The 11,399-nt window shown below is 42.0% G+C and overlaps 1 pseudogene; it reads right to left on the reverse strand.

Moving 5' to 3' along the window:
* Positions 1-5,159: 5,159 nt before the first annotated feature.
* LOC116628978 lies at positions 5,160-6,284 on the reverse strand (annotated as a pseudogene).
* Between the last annotated feature and the right edge of the window lie 5,115 nt (positions 6,285-11,399).

Below are 11,399 nucleotides of genomic sequence, written 5' to 3' on the forward strand. Positions count from 1 at the left end.
GCTGGGACCTGTAGTCAGAGGGTCCCGAGGGCCCCAGTAACCAGATTCCCCCTCCCCTCCAGGGCTTGCTGCTTCCACTACCTGGGGGCCTGAGTGTCTCAGTTCCCAGGTGTCCTGAGCTCTGGGATGGGCACAGACATATTGTTTCCAGAGTGGCTGCACCAGTTTGCATCCCCATCAACAGTGCTAGAGGATTCCCTTTTATCTGCATCCTTGCCAACATTTGTTGTTTCCTAACTTGTTCATTTTAGCCATTCTTACCAATGTGAAGTCGTATCGCATTGTGGTTTTGATTTGTATTTCCCTGCTGCTGAGTGATGTGGAACATTGTTTCATGTTTCTGTTGGCCATTTGTATGTGTTCTTTGGAGAAATATCTGTTCATGTCTTTTGCCCATTGTTTGACTGGAGTTTTTTTTATTTTGGATGTTGAGTTTGTTAAGTTCTTTATAGATCTTGGATACTAGCCCTTTATCTGATAAGACATTTGCAAATATCTTTTCCCATTCTGTACGTTGCCTCTTAGTTTTGTTGACTGTTTCCTTTGCTGTGCAAAAGTTTTTATCTTGATGGAATCCCAATAGTTCATTTTTAATTTTGTTTCTCTTGCCTTTGGAGACATGTCTACCAAGAAGTTCCTGTGGCTGAGGTGAAAATTGTTGATGCCTGCATTCTTCTCTAGGATTTTGATGGATTCCCTTATCACATTTAGATATTCCATCCATTTTGAGTTTATCTTGGTGTATGGTGTAAGAGAATGGTCGAGTTTCATTCTTCTGTATATAGCTGTCCAATTTTCCCAGCACCATTTATTGAAGAGACTGTCTTTTTTCCATTGGATATTCTTTTCTGATTTGTCGAAGTTTAGTTGACCATAGAGTTGAGCTTCCTTTTCTGGGGTCTCTATTCTGTTCCATTGATCTATGTGTCTATTTTTGTGCCAATACCATACTGTCTTAATGATTACAGCTTATTGTAATAAAGATTGAAGTCCGTAATGTGATGCCTTCAGCTTTTGTTTTCTTTTTCAACATTCCTTTGGATATTCAGGGTCTTTTCTGGTTCCATACAAATTTTAGGATTGTTTCGTCTAGCTCTGTGAAAAATGTTGATGTTATTTTGACGGGGAGTGCACTGTATGTGTACATTGCTTTTGGTAGCATAGACATTTTAGCAACATTTATTCTTCCAATCCATGAGCATTGAATATTTTTCCATTTCTTTGTGTCTTCCTCAATTTCTTTCATAAGTGTTCTGTAGTTTTCAGAGTACAGATACTTTCTTAGGTTTATAACTAGGTATCTTATTATTTATTTATTTATTTATTTATTTATTTATTTATGGTGCAATTGCTAAGGGGATCGATTGCTTGATTTCTCTTTCTTCTACCTCATTGTTAGTGTATAAAAACGCATCTGATTTCTGTGCATTGATTTTATATCCTGCCACTTTGCTGAATTGCTCTATCAGTTCTATCAATTCTTTGCTGGAGATTTTTGGGATTTCTAGATAGAGTATCATGTTGTCTGTGAAGGGCAAAAATTTGACTTCTTCTTTCCCAATTTGGATGCCTTTTTTCCTTTTATTTAATTCAGTTAGCTAACATGTAGTACATCTCCAGTTTTGACATAGCGTTCATTGATTCATCAGCTGTGTACAATACCCAATGCTTATCACATCACGTGCTATCTTTAATACCCATCATCCAGTTACCCATCCCCTCACCAACCTTCCTTTCTGAAACTCTTATCTTGGATTACTGCTTCAGTGTCTTCACTGGGTGAGTGTCTTTTCATATTTTCTATGTCTTCCTCTTTCAGCCTCAGTAGTTTATAACTTTCCAGGAAAGTAACCCTTTCTTCCAGATTGCCTAACTTGCTGACATACAGTTGATCATTATATGTTCTAAGAATTGTCTTCACTTCCTTGGTATTCACAGTCAACAAAACTAAGAGTAAACCCATGGAATGGGAGAAGATATCTGAAATGACATTACAGATAAAGGGCTGGTATCCAAGATTTATAAAGAACTTCTCAAACTCAACACCCAAAAAACAAATAATCCAGTCAAGAAATGGACAGAGGTCATGAACAGACGCTTCTCCAATTAAGATATACAAATGCCTAACAGACACATGAGAAAATGTTCAACATCACTATCCATCAGGGAAATACAAATCAGAACCACAAAGAGATATGACCTTACACCTGTTAGAATGGCAAAAATTGACAAGACAGGGAACAAGAAATGTTGGCGAGTATGTGGGGAAAGGGGAACCCTCTTACACTGTTGGTGGGAATGCAAGATGGGATAGCCATTCTAGAAAACGACATGGAAGTTCCTCTTAAATTAAAAACAATGCTACCCTATGACCCAGCAATTGCATTACTGTGTATTTAACCCAAAGATACAGATGTAATGAAAAGAAGGGACACATGCACCTAAGGTTCATAGCAGCAATGTCCACAATATCCAAACTGTGGAAGGAGATGAGATGTCCTTCAACAGATGAATGGATAAAGAAAACCTGGTCCATATATACAATGGAATATTACTCAACCACAAGAAAGGATAAATAGCTACCATTTGCATCAACATGGATGGAACTGGAGGAGATGATATTAAATGAAATAAGCCAAGCAGAGAAAGACAATTGTCATATGGTTTCACTCATATGTGGAATATACGAATAGTATGGAGGACCATAGGGGAAGGGAGGGAAAACTGCATGGGAAGAATTCAGAAAGGGAGATAAAGTGTAATAGACTCTGAAGTCCAGGAAACTGAGGGTTACAGAAGGGAGGGGTGGGAGGATGAGGTAACCAGATGATGGGTATTAAGAATGTCATGTAATGTGATGAACACTTGGTATTATATGGAAATAATGAATCGTTGAAAACTATATCAATAACTAATGATGTATTATATGTTGGCTAATTGAATTATAAAATAAATATAAAAAATAAAATAAAATTAACCACTCAGGAAACAAAAATTTTGGACAGGATGCAGAGAAAGGGAACTCTCACACTGTTGGTGGGAATGGAAGTGATACAGCAACTGTAGAAACGGTATGGATTTCCTCAAGATGCTAACAATAGAGGTACCTTATGATCCAGCAGTTGCACTACTCTGTATTTACCCCAAAGATACACATGTATTGATGCAAAGGTGCACCTGCACCCCAAAGTTAATAGCAGCAATGTCCACAATAACCAAACTGTGGAAAGAGCAGAGATGTCCATGGACAGATGAGTGGATAAAGAAGATGTTGTATATATATACAATGGAATATTACTCAGCCATCAGAAAGGATGAATACTTATCATCTACATCAATGTGGATGGAATTGGAGGCTATTATGCTGAGTGAAATAAGTCAACAGAGAAAGACATTTATCCTATGTTTTCACTCATATGTGGAATATAAGAAACAGCCCAGAGGATCCTAAGGGAAGGGAGGGAAAACTGAATGGGAAGTCATCAGAGAGGGAGACAAAGCATCAGAGACTCTTCACTATAGGAAACAAATTGAGGATTGGTGGAGGGACAGTGGGTGGGGAGATGGTGTGAGTGGCATTAAGGAGGGCTGGTGATGTGTTGAGCACTGGGTGTTATATGCAACTGATGAATTATTGAACTCTACATCTGATACTGATATACTATATGTTGGCTCATTGAATTTAAATAAAAAAAAACTATCAGGAAATGGGGATTATAATATCTCTAATGATAATTCCAAGCAGATTGTTATTTTAAGTTCTTGTGATAATTGATATTGCATAGTAAATTCATATGTTAAATATAAGTATGTGAAGTCTTTTTAGTTTTAGAATACACTATCTGTTGCAATTAATTTCAATAAAAATTCTGAAAGTAAGAAAATCTAAAGGTATGTGGATTTACATGTCCAGTAAATCATCAGAGATTTTCAATAAATGAGTCATACCAAGGATATTAGGGAAAGAATGACATTAAAACTAGACAATGCCTCACATTTTCTGTCAATGGTTGTATTTTTAAGCAGAGCCAAATGTACAAAAAGCTTACAAGTAACACAACTGAGGGCAGTCTGCTGGTTACACTTAGTAAAAACTGAGAGACTAGATTTGGGAAAATAGAATGAAATGCAGAATATTCAAAGTCCACAGATGTTGGAGAGAATTCCATGGTGGCACAGGTAAGTGAGAGAGCCTGTGAGGATCTCCACACTTGGGATTCCTTGTCCTGGTTCATCTGGGCTAGTTCACACAACCCAGAGAGGGTCACAGGAGGCAGATACATTAGATTAGCAATTGTTCTTAAAACATTCCTGGAATATCTGAGATACACGCACAGGACAGCTGCCAACAGACAGACAACACCCCATTGTATTTCCCCCTTCTTGGGAAAGACCATCCCAAGGAGCTTCATGCTCAGGTGAGGAGTGGGCCTGACCCTCCACCCCAGGGACAGAAGATCAATTTTACACAGCTCTCCCTTGGATGTTACAAGAACAGAAGGACTCTGAGTGGAACAGCCATTCCTGTGACTCCTCTGAAGCCTGGGAATCAGTGCTTGTTTCATGGAGAATCAAGACAGCAAGCATCCCAGAAGTTATTTATGAATTCTCTAGGGAAACACAGATCAAAACAATGGGACAAAAGCAGGGACATGAGAGGAAATGTTAGTATTGTCTCATCAGTAGTTGATATATTATTTTTCTTCTGGATCATAGTTTAGGCCATAGATCCCCATTTCAACCACATTTTAGGGCTCTACCATCATGGTAGATGTTCATTATTGAGACTCACTCTCCATTTGGCACTTGGTGGGGTTCTGGGAAGAGTGACAGTGCTCCAGCCCCATGGGGCTCAGGGTCCCGGACAGGTTGAGAGAGAAGTCAGAAGCAGGACAGAGTGAGGTCAGGTTGGGTTTCTGTGGGATACTCAAGGGACAGCACAGGGTGTGCAGGGATCTGGGCTCTGCCAGCTGGATCTCAGGATTCACGTGGATTCCCTGTGTGGATACCAGGATACACTTTTCAGACACAGCGCCCAAGGTTTTCTCATGGACCACCGCCCCTCCACCCCAGAACAGGACCCGGCAGGACGTGGATGGGTTTTCCTTTCTGACTTGTCATCCCCCCTGTTTCATGGGGAAATCTGAGAGCCCCTCCCATCAGGTGGGCTGCTTTTCCATCCAGGAGATGGAGCGATGCCTACAGAGGGGCACTTCCTGATCACCAGTGTCCACCGACATGGAAAATGAGTCAAAGGATACACTGCAGCCTGGAAGATGATGACCAGTTGTGGCAGAAGTACTGGGGGGATGCTCATATCCATGTGGTGATAGTGTGTGCCTGATGAGGGCAGAGAACAGGCACTCAGCATGCAGAGAGTGTGGGCTGTGCAGGTGGTTCTCATGAAAGATGGGAATTCCCAGAGTGTCCTTTTCTGATGAAGGAAAAAAGGGACATAGAAGAGGTTGATTAAGGAAACTTCCCTAATGAGTGATGAGATCTCATTTATATGTAGAAAATTTTACCTCGTTTGGTTGGCTGCACGGAGAATATGAAAAGTTAAAGATGGCAGAGAAAACATGAAATATCTCTGCGGGCAGATGAGAGCCTAAAGAGGAAATCCGTGATCTCAAAAGGAAGCCCCCTGGCACCCAATCCACCTGCTCCTGAGTTTCATCTAATTGTCTGTGATGTCCTGAGCACCCCCTGGTGTCCTGAGTGCCCTTTGGTGATTTGAGCCCCCCCTGGTGACTTGAGCGCCCCTGGAGCCCAGCCCTTCCTGTGTCCCTGCAGGGAGATTTGTGTCTTAGCTCACACTGAAGTCCTTTCACTGTGTTGTTTGCACAGTAATACATGTCAGTGTCCTCGCTCTCAGGCTGTTCATCTGCAGATACAGCGTGTTCTTGCCGTTGTCTCTGGAGATGGTGAATCGGCCCTTCACATAGTTGTATGTGCTACTTCCACCAGTGCAAATATAGGTGACCCACTGCAGCCCCTTCCCTGGAGCCTGGAGGACCCAGTACATGTAGTAGCTGCTGAAGGTGAATCCAGAGGCTGCACAGGAGAGTCTCAGGGACCCCCCAGGCTTCACCAGGTCTCCCCCAGACTCCACCAGCTGCACCTCACACTGGACACCTGCAGACACAAGACATCCTGGTCAGGAAATTGTCACACAACCACTGTTTTTCTCACACATATCCACTCACATACTCAATGTCTCTTGTTCACCATAAATTACCTTCCAAAATTGCAAAAAGAAAAACCCAGCCAAGCAAGAACTCCATAGTGAGTTGTCTGTGTTCTGTCCTGATCACTGAATGGAACACCTGGGAATCCTGGGGCTGGGGCTCCTCTCCCAGCTGCAGATTCAGGGTTGGGCTGTTTTAATCAGCAGAGGGAGGGCCCTATTTGCAAGTCCTCTGACTATATAATCAGCTTGGGATCTATGTGAACATAGAGGGCAGTGACCAGAGCAGATGTAACTGCCTTTGTTTTGGTGGTATTGACCACTTTTGAAAAAAATATGATTTTTCATTGTGTAAGTGTCCAGAGTATGTACTTGGCCTCCACGTGACACTTTGTTTTTACATATTCACACAAATTTTGCTGGATAGGTGTCCTGTTATCCCATAAAGAAATGTAAACCTACACCCAGAATTGTAGAGGGTCTGTGAGGTGTCCAAGAGCATGTACAGGTTGCGAGTGAGCCCCCGGATCTGGGCATGTGCTCATCCCCACAGGACATACTGCCCCCTGAACAACCTGGAGGACAGAGTGGGCAGGCTCATGCGGAATGAGGAACCCCTCCTATAATGGGGACAGGATGGTTTACATGCTCTAGAGTTTACCTGACATATAGAGAGAATCAGGGTTCATGCAGGTGTATTTTCTAACATTTCAATATCTAGGTGTTCACTGGAGTCGTCTCTCTGATTATTTGTAATTGTTTTGATGAGCCCATGACTGCTGGAGGATTAGAATCACAAAGGGGGAAATAAAGAATCATAAAGGGCAGTGGCAGTGATTGGCCCCTGGAACTAACTCAGAGAGTTGCTGTGGGCGCACACCCTGGGAAGCCATGGTTATTGGCAGTGCATACAGAAGTGGAGAGTGATTGTAATTGAGGATTTATTTTTTTTAATTTTTAAAAAGATTTTATTTATTTATTTGACATAGTGAGAGAGGGAAACCAAGCAGGGGAAATTCGAGAGGGAGAAGCAGGCTTCCTGCTGAACAGGGAGCCAATGAAGGGCTCAATCCCAGGACCCTGGGTTCAAGACCTGAGCCGAAGGCAGATGCTTAATGACTGAGCCACCCAGGTTCCCCTAGCTGAGGGTTTATGGAAGAGAGCTGACTGCGATTTATCTGCTCTAGGCCAGAAGTTTGGGTGTGGCCATAATTTGCTCTGATCCTCAAAAGAGGTGCAGAAAGCCTCCAGTGAAAAAAAGCCACACAGAAGACTGTTTTCCACTGAGCCTTCCTGTCCCTGCCCCCTCCCTTTTTTTGTAGTTTTTAATTTTATTATGTTATGTTAGTCACCATACAATACACCATTAGTTTTTGATGTAGTGATCCACGATTCATTGTTTTCGTATAACACCCAGTGCTCCATGCTGTATGTGCCCTCTTTAAAACCCATCCCCCCACCCCCCTCCGCTCTAAAACCCTCAGTTTGTTTCTCAGAGTCCATAGTCTCTCCTGGTTCATCTCTCCCTCTGATTTCCCCCCTTCATTTTTCCCTTCCTTCTCCTAATGTCCTCCATGCTATTCCTTATGTTCCATAAATAAGTGAAACCGTATGATAATTGACTTTCCCTGCTTGACTTATTTCACTTAGCATAATCTCCTCCAGTCCCATCCATGTGGATGTAAAAGTTGGGTATTCATCCTTCCTAATGGTTGAGTAATATTCCATTGTATATGTGGACCACGTCTTTCCATTCATCTGTTGAAGGGCATCTCGGCTCTTTTCCCACAACCTCTCCAACATGTGTTGTTTCTTGCCCTGTCTCCATTTTTGCCATTCTAACTGGTGTAAGGTGGTATCTCAATGTGGTTTTGATTTGAATTTCTCTGATGGCTAATGATGATGAACATTTTTTCATGTGTCTGTTAGCCATTTGTATGTCTTTTTTGGAGAAGTGTCTGTTCTTGTCTTCTTCCCATCTCTTGACTGGATTATTTCTTTTTTGAGTGTTGAGTTTGTTGAGTTATTTATTGATCTTGGATACCAGCCCTTTATCTGTAATGTCATTTGCAAATATCTTCTCCCATTCTGAAGTTTGCCTTTTAGTTTTGTTAACAGTTTCCTTTGCTGTCCAGAAGTTTTTACCTGGATGAAGTTCAAATACTTCATTTTTGCTTTTGTTTCCCTTGCTTTTAGAGATATGTCTTCTAAGAAGTTTCTGTGGACAAGTTTGAAGAGGTTACTTCCTGTGTTCTCCTCTAGGATTTTGATGGATTCCTGTCTCACATTTATGTCTTTCATCCATTTTGAGTCTATTTTTGTGTATGGTGTGAGAGAATGGTCAAGTTTCATTCTTCTGCATGTGGCTGTCTAATTTACCCAGCACCATTTATTGAAGAGACTGTCTTTTTCATCCCTTAGATATTCTTCCTGCTTTGTCAAAGAATAGTTGACACAGCTTTAAGAGCCCGTTTCTAGGCTCTCTATTCTGTTCCATTAATCTGTGTGTCTGTTTTTGTGCCAGTACCATGCTGTCTTGATGATCACAGCTTTGTAATACTGCTTGAAGTCAGGCTTTGTGATGCCCCCAAGTTTGGTTTTCTTTTTTAACATTACCCTGGTGATTCAGGGTCTTTTCTGGTTCCATATAAATATAACATTTCTATACACTAACAATGTGACTGAGGAAGAGAAATTAAGGAATTGATGCCATTCACAATTGCACCAACATCATAAGATACCTAGGAATTACCCTAACCAAAGACATAAAAGATCTGTACTCTAGAAACTACAGAAAACTTATGAAAAAAAATTGAGGAAGACACAGAGAAATGGAAAAACATCCCATGTGCATAGATTGGAAGAATAAACATGGTTAAATGTCTATACTGCAGATGGCGGAGGAGTAGGGGACCCTATTGCAAATGGTCCCCAGAACTGAGCTGGGTGTCTACCAGACCACTCTGAACACCCACGAAACCAGCCTGAGATGTAAGAAGATAGATCTGGATCTCTACAAACAGAATATCACAGGCGGTTGGTTTCCAGGTATGAAGCAGGGAGCTGTGACTCTGTGGGCAGATATCAGAGGACAAACGGCAGCAAGAGGGAGCCTGGCCATGAGCATCACACACCCCTGGTGAGCGATAGCCTCCATAGCTGGGGAGCAGGTGCAGACATGAAAGCCAGTAGTGGTGGGGAAAGGACTTAAGGGCAACCCTGGGCAGAAACCCGGAGCGTGTATGTGAACTGGGGGTGGCTGGTGGTTTTAGAAACACAAAGGTCAGAGACATGCCCCGACCAGGAGGTGAGGAATGGGAGAGCTGCAGAGGGGCGCACAAGCCAGGATGTTGCAGTTTATAGCAGCACAGACAGAAATGGAGATAGGGTGGCCTGGAGAGCTCATTGAAGAACAGACTGCGATCTCTCTGCTCTGAGGCAGAGGGTTGGAAACTGTCTATTCTGCTCTGACTCTCGGAAGAGATGTGGAAAGCTGCCAGGGAAAGCCACCAGAGAATAAAAGCCCCCCAAAACCGGTTTTCACTGAGCCCATCCCCTGCCACAGGGGGCAGGGCAACTCTACCCAAACAAGGTTGCTGAGTAACAGTGCAGCAAGCTCTTCCCCAAGAAGACAGCCTGGGAAAACAAGAGGCCAACAACCCTAAGGTCCATAGAAAACAGGTGCATCTTGCTTGGGTTGTGGTCAATAATTTGGATTCTATACATTCCCTCAACCACCCCTAAACACAATGACTAGGAGGAGGAACCCCCCCAAATAGGAAAGACTCAGAGATTATGACTTACGCCAAGATTTACAAATGGATGCAGATTTAACCAAGATGTCGGAGACAGAATTCAGGCTAGCAATTGTGAAGACAATAGCTAGAATGGAGAAATCAATTAATGGCAACATAGAGTCTCTAAGGGCAGAAATGAAAGCTGAACTGGCAGAACTTAAAAATGCTATCCATGAGATCCTATCTAATCTAGATAATCTAACAACTAAGGTAAGTGAGACAGAAGAAAGAATCAGTGACCTGGAAGACAATTTAATAGATAAAAAGGGAAAAGAGGAGGGCAGGGAAAAACAACTCAGAATCCATGAAAATAGAATCAGAGAAATAAATGACACCATGTAGTGTTCCAATGTCAGAATTATTGGAATCCCAGAGGAGGTGGGGAAAGAGAGAGAGAGCTGTAGAAGATACATTTGAGCAAATCATAGCTGAGAACTTCCCTAATCTAGGGAATGAAACAAACATTCATGTCCTAGAGGCAGAGAGGACCCCTCCCAGATCAAGGAAAACAGGCGAACACCCTGGCATGTAATACTAAAACTCGCAAATCTTAGAACCAAGGAAACCATCTTAAAGGCAGTTGGGGGGAGAGATTCCTTACATACAGAGGGAGGAACATCAGAATAACGTCAAACCTATCCAGAGAGACCTGGCAAGCCAGAAAGGCCTGGCAAGACATATTCAGGATACTAAACGGGAAGAACATGCAGCCAAGAATACTTTATCCAGCAAGGCTGTCATTTAGAATGAATGGAGAGATGCAGAGTGTCCAAGAACAGCAGAAACTGAAAGAATATGTGACCACTAAGCAGGCCCCACAAGAAATATTAAGGGGGGTTCTATAAAAGGAGAAAGACCCCAAGAGTGATATACAACAGAAATTTACAGCAGCAATCTATAAAAACAAGGTCTTCACAGGCAACATGATGACAATAAATTCATATCTTTCAATAATCACTCTCAAAGTGAACAGCCTAAATGCCCCCATAAAACGGAACAGGGTTGCAGATTGGATAAAAAGACAGCACCCATCCTTATGGTGTCTATAAGAGATCCATTTTGAACCTAAAAATAGATCCAGACTGAAAGTGAAGGGATGGAGATCTATCTTCCATGCCAGTGGACCTCAAAAGAAAGCTGGGGTAGCAATTCTTATATCAGACAAATTAGATTTAAACTAAAGTCTGTAATTAGAGACACAGAAGGACACTATATCATTCTTAAAGGGTCTATCCAACAAGAAAATCTAACAGTTGTAAATATCTATGCCCCCAACATGGGAGCAGCCATCTACATAAGCCAACTGTTAATCAAAATAAAGAGTCATATTGATAACAATACGTTAGTTGTAGGAGACCTCAATACTTCACTCTCAGCAATAGACAGATCATCCAAGCAGAAAATCAACAAAGAAA

Source organism: Phoca vitulina, unplaced genomic scaffold (genome assembly GCF_004348235.1).
Source record: "Phoca vitulina isolate PV1807 unplaced genomic scaffold, GSC_HSeal_1.0 scaffold161, whole genome shotgun sequence".
Taxonomy (NCBI): Eukaryota; Metazoa; Chordata; class Mammalia; order Carnivora; family Phocidae; genus Phoca; species Phoca vitulina.